Source organism: Lepisosteus oculatus, chromosome 9, assembly GCF_040954835.1.
Source record: "Lepisosteus oculatus isolate fLepOcu1 chromosome 9, fLepOcu1.hap2, whole genome shotgun sequence".
In the NCBI taxonomy this organism is placed as follows: Eukaryota; Metazoa; Chordata; class Actinopteri; order Semionotiformes; family Lepisosteidae; genus Lepisosteus; species Lepisosteus oculatus.
In genome coordinates this window covers 18437674-18461225 of record NC_090704.1, presented here as the reverse complement: position 1 = coordinate 18461225, position 23552 = coordinate 18437674, and the positions used below count along the sequence as shown (strand labels likewise).

The window sequence follows — 23552 nt, the reverse complement described above, 5'->3', positions numbered from 1 at the left end:
TCCCGGTTTTTGTTCTCCAATGCTGTATAATCTCTGATGACTTCCCTGTCTTTCTCACACCTGAAGAAGGCTCCACAGCTGAAACGTTGTATTTCCTTTCTTCTCTTTTCAGCATGGAATAAACCTTTAACTTGTCCCTATGAATGCCAAAATGTTAATTTTATTTGCATTATCTGATCTAGTTCACTGATTTCGTTAGATGAATATATGTAAAATTTATGCAACCAATGACACCACTTCTAAGGGCAATAAACACTCATTCATCAATTCAAGTAAGCTTTACTTGAGATCTTATGATTGTTTACACCTGCAGTATTTATAAAAACAAATATTACTTTTGGCTGGCCAAATAATGACTTGCAATCTAAACCACTCACTGAAAATAGTTCTGTAAAAAATGTGTGCATAAAATACATAAAATAAACTAAGATACAAGTAATTATTTGTACTTGGTCACTTTGCTTTTTAACAGAGATGTTAAAAAATGTTACAGATTTTCCCACTCTTTTGCATCTATTGCCCTGAAAATAGCACCCTCTTCAATACTCCTCTTGCACTGTATTCAGCTTGAACTACAGTAGGTACCCACAAAAGAATTGTGGATTTTCGACACTTTCTAGGCTAAAAAGGTTCCCTTTCTGAACAAGCAATTTCTGAAAACCGTCCTTGTCTCAGTATTGCCCCTGTCAGCCAGGCAATCACGTACTGCGGTATGCCGCGGTGGCTTGTGGGTAGTTGCATGCGGTACTGTTTTGTATCATGCATTTTGAATGGCTGCATCTGTAAAGTGACTGCAGTGGAATATACAGTAATAACTTAATTTCAAGCTGAAAAGAAAAGACTCAACGCATCTACTCTATAAATCTTCAGCTTACAGACCGACCAAGGTAATTTATTATTAATAATATCTTCCGTATTGCATTAAAATTGGAACGTTTTTTACAAGTGTAAAACCACCTAATTATTTTCTAACCACTTTATCCAGGACAGGTAACAGTTTCACCAATACTATTTGGGAACATTTTTTACAATTTTGACAGACTTCAAAATGCTTCGACTGATGCTTAAAAATGTAAAATAATACGTACTGTCGTAAAAGAGCTATTGAGCACAGAACGTCTTTCCGCCTGCAAAAAGATTTGCATATGTAGCTTATTCTTATCTGTGTGAAAACAGGAAAAACAGAGGGAGTTTCAGAAATTAAACAGAGGTCTGGAACACCCCGTCTCAAAAATAGACATTTAACAATGTGAAGGTTGTGAAAACAGTGACAAACCAACCCGAACAAAATACAATTTTAAAATACAAGTTTGAAACTATTAGTTATTAATAAATCACTTAACTTCGAACATGTTGTGATATTTAGAAATTCCAAAAAATTCAATATAGTGTCCATAATATTTGCTATTTTAGTTTTTCAAAGAAATGTTTATTTGTTAAAGGAAAACTCATGCTGAGAGCTGGGTTGAAACCCCCGACCTTCAGCATGCTAGTCACACGCCAAAGCCATTACACTAACGCGTCGCTTGACAACTTAAGCTATAGCTGAATGTTTTTGTTTCCAAATAATCACGGGTGAATGAATCAAATTGATGCAGATGTTTAAAAAGAAAGTGGACTACGGTAATACTTTGAGCTATATTAAAATAAATAAATCCTTAAATATGGTTGTTTATTTCTTTAGATACCCGATTTCATATTATATTCCCTATTAATCAAATTCTAAAAAGAATTATTTTTTTACTGCGATTATAAAGTATATAAACTTTAAAAAGTTTTTTATAAAAAATTTTAACTTAATATAGTAAGAAAGAGCACTTTTCCAAAATAACCACAGTAAGTAACCAAATGAAAGACTTTGATGCTTAAAATGTTTATGAAGAAAGTGGAATACTGCTGTGTATTTTTTATTTAAATTACCACTGCCAGCCAGGCGTTTGGAGATGTTTTTCTGCAGATAATTTCGTGCAGTACGGGGTTTTACCATGTATTTTGAATGGCTGCCATCTGTACATCCATAACGTTATAAAAAGTACTCAGTGTGATATACATAAGCAGTGTAAAACACAGTTAAAAAGTTATCTAACAAAGTATGCCATCAACCGGAAAACGCATCTAAACATTTAGAATTTGCCTACACATACTGCATAGAATAAAAAATAGAATAAGTCAACCTCCATGATCCCCTAGACCAAGTTAATAATATAACATTATTTTATATTAGTTTTGAACATCATCCTCAGTCTACCTCACAGTGAACATATAAAGCAAGCAATTTCCAATAAAACAAACTTTCTACCAAAAAGAAACAATTGTATCACAACTGAAATAAGTAGAAATAACATGATTTCTTTCTGTAAAAGAAAGACTGATTCACAAGTCTTAACAGGTCACCACTGTAGCTGCAAAAAAAAAATCAAACTACATAAAACACATTGTATTAAATATAGTCAATGTCTGCAGCTGAAAAAGAGATGAGTGAAAATAGAGCAAACCATTTTTTAAACATAAAAAGATTGTAGTTGCTTTTCAACTGACCTTTATTGTCTTTTTTGGAAGACAACAACTTATGATTTATTTATTTTAAGAGCAATAATTACAAAAATATTCAGAAATAATCTGCACTCAAATAACACATATCATTCAAATTTACTGGAAAAAATACTTGTTAAAGATTATTTTCATAATTGTTGACTGCAAAATGGTTCTTTGCAATAGGGAGGCATGGTGATGCAGTGGTTAGCATTGCTGCCTTATAGCGCTAGAGCCCTAGGTTAAATTCCTATGGTGTTATCTGTGGAGGTTTTGTATTTTCTCCCCATATTTGCATGAGTTATCTGTTTGGTACTCTGATTTCCTCCCTGCCAATATAAAGACCTACTGGTAGGTAAACTGGCTTCTAGGAAAAATCAGCCAGATCATGTGCATGTTTGTCAGTGTGCCCTGTGATGGACTGGTGTCCTGTCCAGGATCATGCCTGGTACAGCCCTGTTTTGGATAAAGTGGTTGTAAAAGGGATTATCTGTAACTAATTGTTGATTTTTCAGCCAAGCTATTTGGTTATTTTTATTAGAAAGTGAATTTAAAAGCAAATTATTTTTTAAATTGTTGATTTAAATACATACTGCAATGTAACTGGTCATCCAGGTAGTATTGTGGTTAGGACTGCTGCCTTCCAGCACTGGAACCCCGTGTAAGTGAGTGTGTTTGTGCTTATGTGTGCACTGTGATGGACTTTTTGTCCCATCCAGGGTGTATCCTGCCATTGCTTGCCAGGATAGGATCTGGCTCCCCTGTGACCATGTACTGGATGAAGTGGTTAGAAAATGGGTGAATGGATGTAATAAAATTGCAAATAACATTTTTATAGCTATCTCATGATAAAAATCAAGTTCGCCTTGATGTTGATCAATAGAATGTGAGCATTGTCTTTAAAAAATAGAAAAGGAACACATTACATATTGACAGTGATAAACATTGTAAGGCTGAAATTTGTTTTTTGTGATCATTCCAATGTACTGAGCAAGACAAACCAAAGGCAAATAAACTTGGAGAAAGTTGAGGTGTCTTGACTAAGTGCAGACTTTGTCCTTTTTGCAGTTTAAACACAAATATATTTTATTCACCATCACTATCAATGAGTCACTAGAATTCATTGTGGATTCACATTGATTATCTACAGATTTGAACCCCCGCTTCAGTGCAATAAGCGATACAATATAAAAGTGTGTCAGGGATAGAAATGTGGGCTAAGTCGAGTCTAATTCCATACACAATAAAATAAAATTACTCAAGAACCCACTGATATAAGCGTGATGATTTTCAGGTTAATTACAGGTTGTCTGCTGAAATGTAGACTAAAATACTAAACCAATATGCCTTCAGACTGAAGACTCTCGTTTGAGTTTGCGTCTGTACTCACAAAGTATAAACAAAGGCTGTCATATTTGTAGTCCAATAAACCTGTGTATGAAATCCAAAAACAATAACACTGATTTTTACAATGAAATGGTGTTATTTGTTGTTTTTATTACTTAAACGTCTCCCTCTCCAACGCACATCGTAATGTTTTCTTTCGAGGTCAAAAATCATCCATGAGGGGGGTACCTTTAAAGCGGAGATGACGACACTGACAATTTTTGGCACGCCCTCTCTTAAAAGCCCCAGCCAAACATGAAGACAATACATACAGTTATAATTCAAACTGAATTAAAAACTACACATGCCTGTTAAAATGGCGGTGCATGTGATCCTTGAGTTTAACCAACAAAACAGGGTGAAAAATCAGTCACATGACCTTGGGGCTGAGTTTCGAAAGCTTAACCTATCAGCATCAAAGTGAAATTTACACGACAGGCTACCTCAAACTGTCAGTTACACGACTGTGTATGTTGCTTAAGCCACTCCTCTTTGACTTTTTAGTTATGGAGGCAGGAAGACGCCCCCCCCCCCCACTCTGGGTGGCTGGCTGGCTGGCTTGTCGCCAACTTTAACCGTTCCATGTCCGAATCGCAGTAGGGAGAGACACTTACGAAAAAAAGTTCATATGAGCTACAATACAAATATCTTTTTTGTGGTAAGGGGGAGCAAAACATCAGTATTTTCTGTTAGTAATAAATGTAAGATTTTAGTTGAAATCTGAGCCTAAATATAAAGTTAAAATCTCAACAAACAAAGCAATGTAGGAAATCCACACCACAATAAATCCTTTTTGACACCTCAAATCAGTTTCAATCAAGGTCTCCAAAATGAACAAGCATTTTCAGAGAGCAATTACGTTGTGTTTATGCAGAATAAGTGATTCGATGTATGAGCAATCTAATTTCTTATTAGGTTTAAACAGTGAAATTTCAACTGCAAAAGATCGCACCAGAGACAGCACTATCTCTGCTTGTCATAGACTTTCAGGAAAGGGTGAATGAAAGAAGTCATGTCAAGGGCAATAATTTGATGATCAATAATAACAGTTGTAAGACAAGAAACAAAAGATAGGGAAAACGTAAGCTTTTTAAAGCTAAAACTAAAATTCAGTCAACAAATTAAGGCAAATGAAAATTTAGGACATAAAATTGCTAGAGATATAAATAAATGTAAAAATACAAAAATGCACATGAGCAAACGTTTTAGAAATGGAATGTGTTACTTTGAAATGAGAAAACAGACAAAAGCCATGACTAGACATAGTGCAGAAGAGAAATGCAGGAACACTTGCAAAAGTTTAGATAAACAAAAAAAATCACAGAAAGGAGTGTGTTACAAAAGAAAATGAAATAGATTTGGCAGAGTGAGGGGCTTGAATAATCAGGTGCATTTCTGCCAGGGAGAGTATGAAGGTTTGATTGGAAAGAGTCAGAAAATAAGCATGGAGGACTTCTCAAATAGTTGGGCATTCAGGTAGACTGCCATGCAAAAGGATTTGTAAATCTATTTTGTTAAAGCAAGTCATTTTTATGCAACACATAAAATACATTTTTCCAAGAAGGTTTAGCCTTTGTAACTAATGTTTTCTAAAGATTTTCTAAACTAAAGATTTTCAGAATAATTATAAATCTAGCAGGATAGAGAAAGCACAGAAAATAGGTAATTAGATTGATCAGATTAGTATGCAAAGCCATTTAGCAAAGAGGGTGTGAGGAGAGTGGCAAACTAGTATACTTTAGATCTTTTTTTCTGAACCAGGGAAAATCTGATCATGTTTCTCCACAAATATATTATAAAAAACTTTATTTTATATAGCACCTTTAAAAGTAGCATCTGAAAGCAATACAGTAGGTATAAAAACAGTTATAAGGACCAAAGATTACAAAGTAAATACATATGAGAAAGCAGTTAGAAGTGCTACCAAAATTTGAAAATGAAGCAGATACAGACACTAAGTTTTCTGATAATAAGGGTTTTGAGGTAAGATTTAAATTCACTCAGGGCAGGTGACTCTGATATCACTGGGAATACAAATCCAGAGCTCTGGGGTGCAGTTAGAGAAGGCCCTGCCACCCACAGAATGTAGACGTTCTTCAGGACAGCTAGAAGACCAAAGTTAGACGGACAAAGGTTGCAAGGTGTGGAGTAGACAGATAATAAACCAGATAGGTACTGAATGAGGATTTTGAAGTTAACTGGAAACCTGATAGGAAGCCAGCGCAAGGACTTGAAGAGAGGCATAATGCAACCCGATCAGGATTCTGGCTGTCAAATTCTGAACATATTGGAGATTGCTCAGTGTAGATTTAACTACCCCAGTGAACTGGATGTGCATTTATTCATTTTAGAAAAAAAGCCTCTTGATTTCTCTAGTTCCCTTTAAAACAAACTAAATCAGTGTGATATTCCACAATGCAGAGTACTACATGGCCAGTAATTTCATACTGTATGATATTTGTGATTTAAACAAATTAACACAAGCAGTTTTTGAGGATTTAAGTGTTGGTTGAGTTACTGCAAGATGTAAGACTAGAGATGTAGGTAGGAAAAAGATCATTTTGGGAATGTTGAGGAATACACTGATAACAAAAACACTTCCTAAAAGGGTTAGGCATACTCTTGACAAAATGACAGTAGATGCTATAAGCTGCAGAGGAAGATGATGAAGTTAACAGACTGTATGTTTACAAAGATACTGAAATGAGGATTGTATTTTAGATTTTGTGTAGTTGCAAGCATTGAATTGTGTGTTGGATGCACATGAATTGAAGGAATGGGCAAACATAGCTGATGTTGATCCACAGAAGCAGCATCTTAAGATGTTTATATTTGGAGGCAATTTGTTTAAAAAACTAACTAGGTATGGATACTGATGTCCAAGAGAGGTGGAAAAGCGGAAGAGATGGAAAGGCTGTTTCCTTAAGCCAGCACTATAAAATAATTTATCCTCAGTGAGATGCTGCCATCTCATAGTGGATTTCTAACACTACAGAAAAATCCACACAGTGCCTTTACTTCCATCCATTTATTAATCTCCTTATCCAGTACAGAGGATTTGGAGCCTATCCCTACAAGCAAGGGACGCAAGGCAGAATACACCCTGGACATAGCACCAGTCCATCACAGGACAGACAAACAGACACAAACACACCAGGGCCAGTTTTCCCGTAAGCGAATTAACCTACTAGTATGTTTTGGACTGCGAGAGGAAATTATATCATACATTTGAAGAAAACCCACAGAACCCAGAGAGAACACGCAATCTCCACACACACAGGAATTGAGCCTAGGGCCCCTGTAAGATAGCAACGCTAACCACTTCGCCACCATTAGAAATGGATAGATAGCTTAGTTATCTTTCTAGTTCACAGATTTGCATGCATAATTTAATTTTGAAAGCCACTGAGACATCTGGTACTACTGTTGTATTAATAAAATAAAACATACAAAAAGCATGCAAACAACTGTGCCATCCCATTCCTTAGTTCCGTGGTTCTCAAGCTATGGTACGTGGAGCACCCCCAGATGGTACACCAGATGACCCTGGAAATTTGTTGTGTGCACTGAAAAATTGGGAAGGGTTTTCATATTTTCTATTTTAATAAAATTATTTTATGTGTGAAATATACAGCCTATGTAACACGATATAGCGTGCACTTATACTTGAGTGGACACAAGAGCTACTATGTAATTCTATACCACTGTATAGGAATGTGTGCTATATGTGCTAATGTGAGCAAATAGGGAGGTAGGAGAATGTGCGTGATTTGGGAACAATGCCAATTTTGTAAGCACAGGAAAGCATAGAAAAGTGTGCTACGAACGTAAGTGATCAATTGTATTTTTTTTTAAAGTTATCTTCAGCAAATAGGGAGGTAGGAGAATGTGCATGGTTTTGGAACACTGGCAATCTTGTGAGCATAGGACAGCGTGATAGATAAAAACATTTAAGAACTGTTCTAGGTTAATTTGAGTAAAATATACAGAGCGTCCTAAAAACATCTTTTAACTTCTGAGACGGACCCCTGAAACGGAAAACAGGGAAAAATGCAAGCTTGCGGATTGCTAAAGCAGGTAAGCCCAACGTTATTTCTGAAGAACTTTGTTTACTGTTGGCAAAAGAGCTGACACGTATTATGTGTGGAGAAAAAGCTGCTAAACAGCTCATCCTTCCCCCTTCAAAAGACAAAGTCACTCGTAGAATTATTGATGTGACAGATGTCAAAAGTACGCAGTTACCAATGAGAGTGCTTTAAGATGAGCAGATGCTTTTCACTGCAATTTGATGACTCTGTAGATGCCTTTGATTTGGCCAATTTGCTCGTTTACATTAGACACAAGTTTGAGGGTATGTCCCATGAGGACATCTGCTCTGTAAGCCGCTACCAACAAGAACTACAGGAGAGCACATACTGTATTTCAGCTGCTAAATTAATTTATTGAAGAGAATGGCATCGACTGGATAAAATGCATCAGAGTTTGTACAGACGGTGCTAGAGCAATGACAAGCCAACACAGTGGTGTAGTTGCATGAATTAGAGAGGTTGCTCTAGATATGAAGTGGACGCACTGCAGCATCCACCGCGAAGCCTTTGCCATCAAGAAAATGCCTGAGAATTTAAAATCTGTTAGACTCTGTTGTCAAAGTTGTGAATTGTATCGAGGCTTGACCAATGAATTCACATCTGCTTTGCTCAACTAAACAGGCTCACCCCTCTCACTGAAATGGTGCTTTTTTATTGTATATTTTTAATTGTTGTTGTTCCTGTTGTCATTCTGTAAAGCGCTTTAAGAAGCCACCTTTAAAGGTGCTATATCAAATAAAGTTCATTATTATAATATTTATTATATGTATGTGTGAGAATGTTGGTCATTGAGATTTTCTGGGGTTCCTATGAGAAGATGACTTTTAAGTGGTACTTGGATGCTTTGGTTTGATCAGGGGTGGTACTTGGTCCAAAAAGTTTAAGAACCACTGCCTTAGTTAATACATTTTACCCTATTTTTCCTTTAATTTTGTATTTCACTTATTTTCTGATAGTCAGATTTAATGTATATTTGAACAATGAAAATGTGTTTTTACAAGATGGGGGGAAAAGTGCAGTATTACAGTACTAAATTAAATATTTTTATTACTAACAGTTTATGCTAACACCCCACTTTCTTATTTAGATGTATTCAAAACAATCAACTCAGTGTGACATAACATTCAGGAATACAATCTAGAATAGTTTTGTGGTGTTTGTAATTATTTCAAAAGCGTTGCCCGTTACTAACTGCTACTGGAAAACCAATAGTCTATATTGTTAAAGAATAAAATACATTACGAACACTTTATAACAAATGTACTACCTGTAAACCATTATATAAAAAATGACAGACATCACATCTTAGAATACTAGAGAATGGTGAGAAGGTCATTGTGCAAAACCTAAGAAGGTCCTTCACTGTACAGACCAAATGGTGAATGGGTCAGGTCTTGGCTTTTCAAAAATGCGAAAGTAGCAGAAATGTTTGCTCAAATTTTGAACAAATAATAACTAACGTAAATGTAAGCTCTTGGCGCTATAAAGCGTAATATTGTACATCTTTAAAATTCAACGCTAAATTATATTTTTTATACGTTAGTGGAAAACATCTCTTCAAACAAGTTTTTAGCTTTGGTTTGATCTGTTACACAGTTAACCATTACCTTTAACTTGCCAGAATAGCTTCAAGACCGGAGGAAACATGAGAACATACATGAGAACAAAACCCGTAAGAAAACAGAGCTAAAAACATACTAAACAAATTATTTTACCACCTTTGTATACACAGAGAAATGAGCGAATGATTACGACACTTGACACTAATAAAGCAGAATACTGCATTTTTAAACAAATCACAAAAAATCTCTTGTTCGTTAATACACTCACCCTTGTGTTACCTATTGCTTTGCAAATATCTTACGCACCTTCATAGTCTATCAAAGTTGTGATATATACACATTTAACATACATTTACAACTACCTGAATCCACGTCTAATCATCTATAAATCCGCTGTTGTATTGGGCCTATATCCAAACCAATCAATCAAGAGTTAAGAGTTGAGAGAGACAGCGAGCACAAGTGTTTCAAGGCTTTCTCTGTGCAAGAGTGAACTTCCCGGTTGTTTAAGCACCAAAAACCCTGGGCTAAATTTGTCTGATCTCCGTAAAAGACAAATTTGACATTTCAATAGCGCCAGAAAGAGAGACAAAGCCTTCAGTGTCTCCGAGTACAGCCACATAGTAAATACCTCTCGTTTTTTTCGAGCGCTTGAAACAGTTACGCGTTTTAACATAAAAAAGAAAACCTCTTCGCTGGAATTTTGATGCAAATAAAATAAACATTTTAGCTCAGATTTAACACTCTTACCTTAAAGGGCGCCGTCTGTATCAACTAATGTCTTCGGATAAGGTTTTTTTCCCCAGTGCCTTGGCGTGAGGATCTTTTTTTGTTGTTATGTTGTCACTCCATAGTTATGAGTGAACTAATTAAACTCATTATCCAGGTAGAGATGAGGTTATTTTACCGTTGATGCATCCCCACTTAAGTATACTAAAAAAAGATCAGGGTGAAGAATAACAGAAGGAATAATTTAGAGATGAATTATTGTACCAGGCTACCACGTTCGGCAGATTAAAGGCAGCGTCAGCGTTATTCAGAATACAAACAATACGTGCACCATTTACAGATAACGCAGGGTTAAAAAAAACATTACACAAATTCATTTTTACCGATTTGATTTTCAGATAAAATAACCCCGACTGAATCCTGGTTACAACAACCGCCTGAAACACAGAAACAATAAGGTTGTGGAGATTATTTTCTGGGAATGAGATCCCGACCAACAAGACTCTTGTTCAAATTGACTCAGAGGTGATAAACGTGTCAGATCAGAGATTGAAATAAGGAGCGCAGTCTTTCCTTACCCCTCCTCTGCAGGGGAGCCTAGAAGCTGATAATCAAATTATGCAACGGTAGCACCAACGGTAGATAAACAACACTTAATTAAATATAATACTTATACATTATATATTACACGTCTTTTCAGTGGCTTCACGCGTACTTGTCCCATTTGCTTGCATTAAGTGATCTATTCGTCCTAAACCAAATTCCTTTACGTTTTTCTCAAGATTAAAGTTTCGAATTCTTAGTTTCTTACAAATAATTTGATTTTATAAAACTACCTGCGCACAAATTCAGTTTTACGAGTTCTATAGTTTTACACTCCTTTACAGATTACCGGTAAGATTGATGTCTTAAACGGTGAAATAGTTTCGAACAATATAGTCATTTGAAAACATTATTTCATGTTCACCTTAAACAGCTGTTTACAGGTTAAAATAAGAGTGAAATTATTTAGTGTCCAAAAGAAACATGCTTCCGGCCGAGTTCTTGACGTGAAGTTGTCCAAGGTACTGCAATGTGATGCTGAGATCAAGCTGTTATTAAAACAAACCCCTGCCATCTGTGCACCAACGTACAGTACGAACAAACTGCAGATATGCCGTTTGACAGCAAAAAATGGTGTTAAACAAAAACAAGGAAAAAGCGCAGTAGGAGCAATATGGAGGAGCAATACGCACGAACACGCAGATAAGGGTCTGTGGACGTTACCAATAGTATACAATGATTGTAGCGCTCTCTGGTTCACGTGGGCATGCGCCCCCCACCGCTGGGGACTCGAACTGTTGGCGTCACTCAACAGGGACCAGACCAGCTGAGCTAAAGGGAGATCTCCTATCTGCCCGGTTGAGGTGTCTGCTATTCACAGGGAAGGCAACCTGTAATGTCGGCCGTATGCGTTACACTATACTATTGTTTACTTAGAAAAAAATGTAATTTTTCATTGTTACAATGTCATTGTTGTATATAATGTCATGTTAATCAATCCTCTAAAATACAAAGGAATTCCAAATTATTGAATTTGATCATTTATATCTGCGAAATTGTATATTTATATTGACACTGCCATCTTTGATAACTCACAGTATGTTTTACACGTTAATCCTTCTGCTAAATCTTGAGTTTGACCCTTCACTTTCAAAACATTTAACCTTTATGAGCACAACAGATAATTTGGTCATTAAATGTTTATCATTCAGTCAAAGGGTATAGCTAAACTCAGTCTGAGCTACATTCTTGTTTCATGTGGTTACATGTACGTTTCTTAAGGAAATACAAAACATTATTGGAAAAAAAGCAGCAATTGATGAAAACTGTTTTAACTTCTGACCTGTACTGCTGGACCTCCTACTGTACATAACACAAATTACACAAAAATAACCAATGTGTAATTTAAATTAATATTCAAATACTGAATAAAAAAAGTTCAATAAGGTCAATAGAATTCTCATATTTAAGCTAGTGTGATGCCTAATTTTAACTACCTAAAGTGAAATCGTAATGTCATTAGTCTGCATCATGCAGAATCAGGCTTCTTGACTGAATTGAAGAGAGGAGAAAGGTCTGTGAAAAAAAAAACATTGGAAATTAAATTTGTGACTACTGGATTGTCTCTTTGTAACTAAATTAAACCTTCCTCTTCTCTTTCTGCACCTTCTCTTGCAGACTGGTCATACTCATTTTTTTGTTGTTTTAAAGCTTTCATTAAATTGTGTCTTATTGGTCCTATTATTCCTCCTTTGTTTTTTTTTTCTTTTCAACCAAGCATTAGCTCATTTTGTGTAATCTTTCATAGCGATATATTGGCCCAGGAGGCTGCATACTGTACCACCCTGGCTGCACTGAAACCTGCAGATGATGTATTGGCACATCAGGCTAGTTTGACACTTCTCTATCTAGCAGCCAGCATGCCACAACGAGTGCATGAAGGCTTTTGTGTTGTCATTTCCCCTGCCTTTATGAAATGAAATGCACCAATATTCACCTAACTGAGGCATTGGCAGATGGCAATACATACAGTGATCAAGTTGTTAATCAGAAGGTTTAGAGGAAGTCAAATTGTACTCTTTCACTTCTACACTTTTACATGTAAATATTTCTAAATGTTTCTCTGGTTGAGCACCCTAAGTATCTTTTTTTTCTATACCCCTTTTCTATTGTATTCAAAGGCAATCTCTTCCACTTTGTTTCTAGGCCTTAACTTTATCACTCCTGCACTTTTCTACTTCGTCATCTGTTCTTATTAAACAGCCTTTTTAACATTGACAGCCCTATCAATCAAACCATTTCAAACCAGGACAGGAGTAATTTTCTCACCCTATCTTGAACAAGCAGCTCTTCAACCTCAACCTCTCCAGAGAAATCAACCCACTCCCAGCACCTGCCAAAATGTCAGTTCTTTCCTGACAGTCTCCTGTTGTTGTTACCCCTCCTTGGAAGCTCAGAACAGTAGCTGCTTGCTCTGCTCTTTCCCTCTTCCCCTTTCTTTCCATTTCTAGTTCAGTGTTCAATGCACCTACAGAACCAGTCCACCTTTGTTGTTTCGTATCTCCCCCTTCTAATCCTCCTTTTTGTTGGCTCTGTTGAGCCAACCCTGTTCATTGAGGGGGACTTACTCCTGGTTAAAGTGCACACTGTTAATATGCACTGTACCCAGGCTCTTCATCCTAAACCCTCTCCTGAACCCTCTCCAGCCCCAGTGTTAGGCAGAGAATTTACTTTTGTGAAAGACCATGCTTTCCATCCTCTCACCTGGATGAAAAGCAACAAAGACAAGGTAGTTCCTTGCTCTTTAACCCTATAGGTTTGTACTGTAGTGAAACATTTGGCAGGAGCTGCTCATGGCAATGCCGATGCCCTGTCCCGAAAACACTGTCTGACCACTTAAAGTAGACTGCTTTAAGCTGGGGGGAAGGATGTATGACAGCAGTGAAAATTCACAATTTATTGGGGTACCACTGTTCACCACCAGAGGATCTTGATATTCTGACAGCCTCGTAGGAATGCATTTTCTTATTAAACAAAATGGGTGTCTCCAATTGAGCACCCTATATTAAATGCTCACACGGCTGGTGTGTCGTTAGTGGAAGAACCATACAGAAAGCCATACTGCTTAGACACTAAATCTTTCTCAGTAAAAAGAATAATTTCTCTCCTTCGTATCAAGCTGGTCTCATTTCTCTATCGACTCTTGCCGACTTTCCGATTCCAGATCGGCACTCTACTTCCAAAGGGAGTTAAGAAAGTATATGCTGGTGGATAAAAGCACGGTCAAACCTCACACATTAACAGACTTCCGGCTAGGATGTGGACGGGAATGGCAGCATAATACGGACCACCGCTCAACAATTTTGTAATAAAGCCCTGAAAAAGTTTTTTTTTCTACATTCCATTTGAAAAAATAATAACTATGGCTGAAGGGGCTGTCAGGAGAAGCAGGAGAAAAAATGTCGAAACTGCGACTTCTGACTGCAGTCGGAGCATCTCAGCAAGCTGAACAAGACGGCGCAGATGCCAGTCTTCAGAAGATATTATACGAACTTAGAGACTTTAAACGGGACAATAAAGAGCAGCTTACAGATATTAAACAGTAGCTGAGCAAGGTTAATAAGAGACTGGATAAGGGAGAGGGACAGATCAAAGAAGTGGAAACAAGGCTCTTAACAACAGTAACTCTGATAAAGAAAATCTTGCAATGACAAATTACTTTGGAAACGAAATTAACAGACCATGAAGGAAGATCGCACAGAGAAAATATTCGGATTTACGGAATCCCAGAAGAATGGGAGAGTCACTGCATTGTCACATTCCTTGAAAATCTGCTGAGGGGGGAACTTGATTTACCGAAGGATGTGGAACTGAGAATTTAAATGGCGCATAGAGCTTTAGCACCGAGACTTAGAGGCCCTGACGCCAAACTGCGCTCCATTGTCGCCAAGTTCTTAAGCTACAAGATGAAAGAGGAAGTGTTACGTAAAGCTTGGCAAAATAAATAACTTTTCCATAATAACAAACAATTTTATGTGGATCATGATTACCCCCCGACAGTACTCAAAAAACATATGGAATATTCTGAAGTAAAAAAGGTGCTGAAATCACAGAAAATAAAATTTCAGACTCCATTTCCAGCAAGGCTACAGGTGTTTTACGAAGACGGCACCTGCTTATACCATTCAGCAGCAGAAGCCACAAAGGACATGGCAGAGCGGGGACTTAAAGTTCAAGTAATACTGCCAGCGCCTACACTGGAAGAAGAAATCGAGCGACTGTTTACTTGGCAGAAGACTGGCAGATGGGTTGGCATTGGGAAAGACCATTCCTTGAAAAAGCAATATTTTTTTTAAGAGAAATTACAGAGTTTCAGGCGGAGATCCCCTCGCAAGATTGAAGAAAAAGAAAATGGATACAGTGAGTTGTTAAAAGTCAGTCGGGATTTAATTGTTTAGTTAAATTAGTTTCCTGCGATGTTTAAGATGTTTAAGATAGTTTGTAAATGTCGGGATAGATATCTGGTGACTAGAGTGACTTTTTATTTTTATAATAAAAGTTTGGATTTGCCATCGCGCCACCTGCTTAAGGGCCCTCCTCCAGAGGAGAAGGAGAACTTCCCTAATGGACTTTCTTTTTTTTTTTTTTAAAAAGAGAAGCCTATACAGGGTTCATTTGAAAAGAACCCAGCAGTTGGAAGAAAGTACTGTGAATGAGATGGAGATGGATACAGTTTTGTTTAAGATTGTTTGGTTAATGTTTTTTTATTGTGTTTTTTGTTTGTGATGCATTAATAGAAAAAATGATGGGAAGAGGATGTTTAACAATATGAAACATATGTCTTATGGGAGAGAGTTTGAAAATTCTACGATTTACATAAATTATGTCCAAGCAAGACCTCAAAATAGTTACATTTAATGTTAATGGAGGACTTAACCCTGTTAAGAGAAGTAAGATTTTGTCTAAAATGAAGAAAGAAGAGGTTCATATTGCTTTTTTACAAGAAACACATTTGAGTATATTGGAACATGAGAAATTAAGGAGAATGGTTTCTCAAAAATCGATTTCTCATATAAATTTGATCATAGGAGAGGAGTGGCTATACTGATATCTCAAAAGGTTCAATTTGAGTTGCTTACAGAAGTAAATAATAAGGAGGGGAGATATGTATTAGTACTGGGGAAAAATGGAAGGGGACTTACTAACGTTACTTAATGTGTATGCCCCACCTGGTAGTGATTTTAATTTTTATTAAAAAATGTTCGATTTGATGGTTAATGCACAAGGGATACTGAATTGTGGAGGTGATTGGAATGTGCGTCTTAACCCCAGGCTTTATTCTACAAATATATCTTCTCAGAGAGATAAGTCATTGCATAAAAAGATTAATGTACTGATGTGGGAAAAATAGATCTTTGGAGAGATTTCTATACAACTGGGCGAGATTACACTCACTATTCCTTCCCTCATTCAGTATATTCAAGGATTGATTATTTTGTTATACATAAGAGAGATAGACATAGGATTCAACATTGCGATATTGGTAGAATTGATTTTTCACACCTTACTCCTATGTCATTGTCCATACGATTAAGTAATAATAGTGGAAATACAACATGGAGGATGAACTCCACTCTGTTGAATGATCCACAATGTAAAGCACAGATAAAACAAGAAATAAAATATTTTTGGAGGAGAATGATAATAGGGAAGTGGGATCAGAGATGATATGGGACATTAAAGGTAGTTATAAGGGGGAAAATTATTACTCTGAGCAGTCATAAGAAGAAGGTAAAGCAATTACAATTATCTAATCTAAATATAAAGTTAAAAGAATTGGAAAAAAACATAAAGAAAAACAGGATTCAAAAATCATGCAAGAAATAAAGAAGATGAGAAACAAAATAGTGTCTTATATACACAGGAAATTGAAAAATATATATTTACTAGACTAAAATATTTTGAGTCAGGGTCAAAATCACTAAAGCTGTTGGCAAAAAAAAACAACAGACTGATAATACAATATATAAAATAAGAGACCAGAACTGTAGTGGTGTATTATATAAATGGGAAGAAATCCAAAACACTTTTACAAATTATTACAGAAAACTACAGTGCCTTGCGAAAGTATTCGGCCCCCTTGAACTTTTCAACCTTTTGCCACATTTCAGGCTTCAAACATAAAGATATAAATTTTTTATTTTATGTGAAGAATCACCAACAAGTGGGACACAATTGTGAAGTGGAACGAAATCTATTGGATTTTTGAAACTTTTTTAACTAATAAAAAAATGAAAAGTGGGGCGTGCAAAATTATTCGGCCCCTTTACTTTCAGTGCAGCAAACTCACTCCAGAAGTTCAGCGAGGATCTCTGAATGATCCAATGTTGTCCTAAATGACTGATGGTGATAAATAGAATCCACCTGTGTGTAATCAAGTCTCTGTATAAATGCACCTGCTCTGTGATAGTCTCAAGGTTCTGTTGAAAGCGCAGAGAGCATCATGAAGACCAAGGAACACACCAGGCAGGTCCGTAATACTGTTGTGGAGAAGTTTAAAGCCGGATTTGGATACAAAAAGATTTCCCAAGCTTCAAACATCCCAAGGAGCACTGTGCAAGCGATCATCTTGAAATGGAAGGAATATCAGACCACTGCAAATCTACCAAGACCTGGCCGTCCCTCTAAACTTTCAGCTCAGACAAGGAGAAGGCTGATCAGAGATGCAGCCAAGAGGCCCATGATCACTCTGGATGAACTGCAGAGAACTACAGCTGAGGTGGGAGAGTCTGTCCATAGGACAACAATCAGTCTTACACTGCACAAATCTGGCCTTTATGGAAGAGTGGCAAGAAGAAAGCCATTTCTCAAAGATATCCATAAAAAGTCTCGTCTAAAGTTTGCCACAAGCCACCTGGGAGACACCCCAAACATGTGGAAGAAGGTGCTCTGGTCAGATGAAACCATAATCGAACTTTTTGGCCACAATGCAAAACGATATGTTTGGCGTAAAAGCAACACAGCTCATCACCCTCAACACACCATCCCCACTGTCAAACATGGTGGTGGCAGCATCATGGTTTGGGCCTGCTTTTCTTCAGCAGGGACAGGGAAGATGGTTAAAATTGAGGGGAAGATGGATGCACCCAAATACAGGACCATTCTGGATGAAAACCTGTTGGAGTCTGCAAAAGACCTGAAACTGGGACGGAGATTTATCTTCCAACAAGACAATGATCCCAAACATACAGCAAAATCTACAAAGGAATGGTTCAAAAATAAACGTATCCAGGTGTTTGAATGGCCAAGTCAAAGTCCAGACCTGAATCCAATCGAGAATCTGTGGAAAGAGCTGAAAACTGCTGTTCACAAACGCTCTCCATCCAACCTCACTGAGCTCGAGCTGTTTTGCAAGGAAGAATGGGCAAGGTTTTCAGTCTCTCGATGTGCAAAACTGATAGAGACATACCCCAAGCGACTTGCAGCTGTAATCGCAGCAAAAGGTGGCTCTACAAAGTATTAACGCAAGGGGGCCGAATAATTTTGCACGCCCCACTTTTCATTTTTTTATTAGTTAAAAAAGTTTCAAAAATCCAATAGATTTCGTTCCACTTCACAATTGTGTCCCACTTGTTGGTGATTCTTCACATAAAATAAAAAATGTATATCTTTATGTTTGAAGCCTGAAATGTGGCAAAAGGTTGAAAAGTTCAAGGGGGCCGAATACTTTCGCAAGGCACAGTATATGCACAACCTCATTTAGAAAGTGAAAAAAAGATGGATACTTTTTTGGAATCTCTTGGTTTACCAACTCTTACGGAAGATCAAAATAATATATTAAAAGCAATGATAACACCAGAAGAATTGTTCAATGATTACGAGCCTTAGAGCTAATAAATCACCTGTAACTGATGGTTTTAATTCGGAATGGTATAAAACCTTCCAAGCAGAATTAATACCAAATCTTCTTTCTGCTTGTATGGAGAGAGGCTATTATCTCAGTTATCCCTAAGGAGGGAAAAGATAGATTAGATTGTGGATCGTTCAGACCAATCTCAGTCCTTAATGTGGATTATAAAATGTATACAGCAATACTGGCTAAAAGACTTCTGCCTCATTTGATACACTAAGATCAAACAAGTTTTATTGAAGATAGACAAACCCATGATAACATTTGACACACATTGCATATCATGAACCATATTCAACAATATAATTTAGAAGCTTCTTTGATGAGCCTAGATGCTGAGAAAGCTTTTGATTCTGTTAGTTGGAAATACCTCTATGGGGTTTTAGGTAGGTTTGGTTTTTGTGAAAATATTATCAAAGGTATTCAAACTTTATATGATAGACCAAAAGCACAAATTAAAATAAATGGTTATTTATCTGATAGAATAACTTTAGAATGAGGGACTAGACAAGGCTGCCCTTTATCTCTATTGCTTTTTGCTCTAACCCAGTGGATACAACAAAATAGCAAAATAAAAGGTATTTCTATACAAGGGAATGAGCACAAGATAGCACTGTACGCAGATTACGTTTTGTTATATCTGGAGGATCCCACTAGTTCATTTCTAGAACTAATGAAACTCTTAGATAGGTTTGGATTGCTGGCAGGCTATAAGTTAAATGTTCAACAAACACAAATTCTAACTTTTAATTACAACCCTCCTGATTTTTTAAAAAGCAAATACCACCTTCAGTGGGACAAAAGTTCAATGAGATATCTAGGAGTCTATTAACCAAAAGATATTTCCGTATTAGCAACAATTAATTATGGACCCCTTATAACTAAAATTAAAGCAGAATTATTGAAATGGAACCTAATCCCCAATTAAATCCCTTATTTAATTTAATCCCTTATTAAAAATAAGTTTTAGTTCTAGAATTGAATCTGTAAAAACAAATCTGTTGCCTCAATTACTCTTCCTATTTCAAGCTCTCCCTGTAGAAGTCTCTGCAAAACAATTTTCAGAATGGAATAAGATGATTTCTACGTTTATTTGGCTGGGGAGAAAACCTAGAATTAGATTCAAAACATTGCAACTTTCAAAAGATAAAGGGGGTATGGCTTTACCAAATTAGAAAGATTATTATTATGCATCTCAAGTTAAACCTCTCATTAATTCTTGTAATCCAGAATATCAAGCCAGATGGAAAGATATTGAATTATCCCTTGTAAATACCCCCCCCAGTTCAGGCATTATTAGGTAATAGGAATGTAGACAAAATTACTGAAAAATAATAAATCTATAGATTAAGTTTCAACTACGGACATGGAATACGATCACAAATAGTATAATTTAGGTGAGACAGTAAAGATACTCAGATGGTGCAGCTATGATTGAGAGTTTAGACCAAATAAATTAGATAATAGACTTAAAATTTGGATCACAAAAGGAATAACTGCATTTTGTAATATAATGGATAAGAATCAGTTACACAGTTTTCAGTATTTAAAGGAGAAATACAATTTGGAGAATTCAGATTTTTATAGATATCCTCAAATGTGCCACTATTTTAATGAGGTGATTATAAGGGGAGATTTAGATATTGTTAATGATGGGGTAGTGAAAATAGTTACAGAAGCTTACAAATCAGAATTAGGTAAAGGTATTATATCTAGATTATATACAAGTTTTATGGAAAATAAATAATTTTCTACAGAGTATATAAAAGATAAATGGGTGAAAGAAAGTGAAGTTAGAATTTCAAATGAAGTGTGGCTTTAAATTTGTGAATTTCAAAAGAGATGTACTAAGTTGCATTTATGGGGAGAGTTTTGCTGGAAAAACATTGTTCGATTTTTCAGTACTCCGAGTCAGAAGGCGCACTATACTGAGAAAAACTCTATTGGTTGAAAACAGTGTGGAAACCAAGGTAATCATTGGCATATATTCTGGAACTGCCCTAAAATAAGGCTTTTCTGGAAAGAGTTACACGAGGCCCTGGAAACTATATTTGAAAGGAATTTACCCTTTACATTTGAGGCTTTATATATTGGTAAACTAGATTTTGATTGGAGGGGAACTGACAAATATTTGTTTGGAATCCTTATATTGACGGAAGAAAGCTATAACAAGAAAGTGGCTTCTCCCAGATTTACCAACAATGAATGATTGGATTGAATTAATAAAGGATATATATAGAATGGAAAAGATAACATTTTCAATAAAATTACAAATGAAAACATTTGTCAAATGGGTTCAGTACAGGTCAGATTTTGTTGAGATACAAAATAAATGGTCTCCTCCTTTTTCATATTCATAAATGTATACATCTTCCTTCTTTTGAATGTATATAGTTTTGTTTAAAAGTTATATAATTGTAAAATACTAGGGGAACAAACAGGAATACAGGAATAAACATTTTTTGCCTGTGATGTTAGGCTGAATAATGGTGGTTTATATGTAAAATAGATTTGTTACCCTTGCAGTGAAAATCTTTACAGAATTCTGTTAATCAATACAGGTACAAACATCATACACGTTCTATTTTTTATTAAGAATGTTAGGGTCTTTAAAGTTGTTCCATAGCCAGTAATGGCCCATAAAGGCTATTGGTCCTTGATGAACTTCAACTGACGGGAATGGAAGCATATCTTTCTCAAATGGCGATATACTGTAGGAAGGTTATCAATTTCAGCTGATGACACTGGAAGAATGTCTCTCTCAGCAGGTGACACTGGAAGTGTGTCATCCAAATCCATACTTGTGATGTGAAAAGCACCTCCTGGGTTCAGCTGGACTTCAGAGTCACTGGGCTCATACAGAATGAAAACTGTCACTGCATCACTTCCACTAAAATGGATATCATTCTCTACTGAATGTAAGGACAAAGAAATTTGGCCTGAATGTACGCTTTTAGCTCTACTGCCACATTGTGAAAATGTAGAAATTGCCATTTTAAGTGCACAAGCTGAACTAAGGCTGACATTTTCTGATATTTTTATTACTGTCTGACTTTGGTGGTCAGTCATTGCATGATCACATATGGTATGAAATAACAAATATTTTTGTAATTATCAAATTATCAAATTATCTCGTAATTACAAGATAGCAGATTATCTCGTAATTAAGTCTCGCGATCATGCGTATGTGATATTAAGTATGTGATCATGCCATACCACTAATTGTCATACAATACCTACATTATGGTTATCTGACAGTTTTAAGCAGAAGAATCGATTCCAGGGCACACTGTTCTTGTTTGAGGATACTGTATGTGTGAGTGTCTTCATGGTTAGAACTATGTTCACATGAGGTACATACTGTAACATTTCATTATGAATAAACCAGGGCAACGTCAGTCTGTGAGCATTCTGCAGCTTTGTACATTGTTAGGGACTCTAAACACCGAGGTAAAGTTAGCTTAAAGTTTGGTATTCATTTTGGAATATCAATAGCATTTTCTGAAACATCCTAGAGATATCAAACTACCTGTATTGTGTTTCCAGTGATTTATTAATGTTTTCACAACCTTCACTTTCTCAGTTTTACACAATTTTATTTTCAGACATGAATTAAAATACTTTTGACAAGGGAAACTCACAAAGCCTTCAAACTAAATGCATTTTAAAGACCGCAATTTGTGAAAATTTTCAAAACCTTTATGTAAACTGAACAATCCACTAATAGTCTTTTTATAAACCTTTGCTTTTTGATTGATGCACAATTACGCATCAACTGGAATACTGTGGAACTGCTGTGTACACAATGTGAGAAATACTGTTCAATAGGTGTTCATGTGAACAACCTGCATATGACCATAGGAAGCTGAATAGCAAGGACAAACTCAAAGTAGTCTCCAATTATCAAACCTGTAAGGACTGGGTTGAAACTTTACTTCTGAAACCTTTTCTTTATGTAGAGTAGTTTCTTTTTTATTTTATTATTTTTTGAATAAGGAAAACTTAAACAAGCAATACACTGAGATAGAGGAGTGCTGTTCATGAGTCAGTAGCTTTTTTACAACTACACCCAAAAGCCTCAAGCTGTATGTTTTACACAGGAGACAGGCCCCCTGACCTTTCACAGCTTTGTTTTGATTGTGATTTATAATCCAATGTTCCATTCATTTCATTTGTATGTTTTTATTTTTATTCATAATAAAAATTGTTTTACAGATCACCTTTAAACATAGAGAGACACAGGGAAAGTGTATTATTACAGCTTTAGATGACTGAGAAATGTCTCTTAAAATGTTGGTGACACTTGGCAGAGTAAACACTTCTAACTTCAAAACAGAGAGGATGTTTGCTGAGGTCTATAAAGTTTACTTTAGTATACCTAGGTAAGTTGTGGATTAATGATTGGCAAGGAGCATTACAGACACACACAATATAAAATGACATTGTAGCGGCGAGGCTTATTAATAAGGCAGAATAAAGTGTTTCTGAGCTTTCCCAAATGAGGCCTCATCTCTCTGTTCATCTCTGTGGTGCAGCCACAGAGAAACTATTCATGCAGGCTGATTTAAGGTTTCCTTTGATAAGGTTTCCTAGGACAGCTCCCAAAGGGGAATGCACTTAGCTAAGCTTGGCTATCATGATCAATGGTCATCCATTGGCGCCTATCTGTCTAGGGAGTGCCAGATGGACATCTGGACTGCATTCCTAAGTGTCAGGAGTAAGTGACTCATATCTCACCTTGATCAACCAATCAGGGACTGGTAGGGCCGAGTAACCCACGTGGAACGATGCCCATGGAACTTT

The 23552-nt window shown here is 36.3% G+C and overlaps 1 protein-coding gene across 5 annotated transcripts in view; it reads right to left on the bottom strand.

Moving 5' to 3' along the window:
* The window catches only part of fam163ab (family with sequence similarity 163 member Ab), a 41923-nt gene extending 30376 nt beyond the window's left edge, over positions 1-11547 (bottom strand). For 3 of the 5 annotated variants that reach the window (XM_015355824.2, XM_015355827.2, XM_015355828.2), the window contains exons 1-2: positions 11265-11547; positions 10319-10501 (exon numbers count right to left, since the gene is read on the bottom strand). The gene's annotated coding sequence lies outside the window, so the exon portion shown is untranslated. Of the gene's footprint in view, positions 1-1088; positions 1163-10318; positions 10502-10680; positions 11196-11264 lie in introns of those variants that run through there. The other 2 variants (XM_015355825.2, XM_015355826.2) reach the window with 2 other exon arrangements.
* Positions 11548-23552: the final 12005 nt, after the last annotated feature.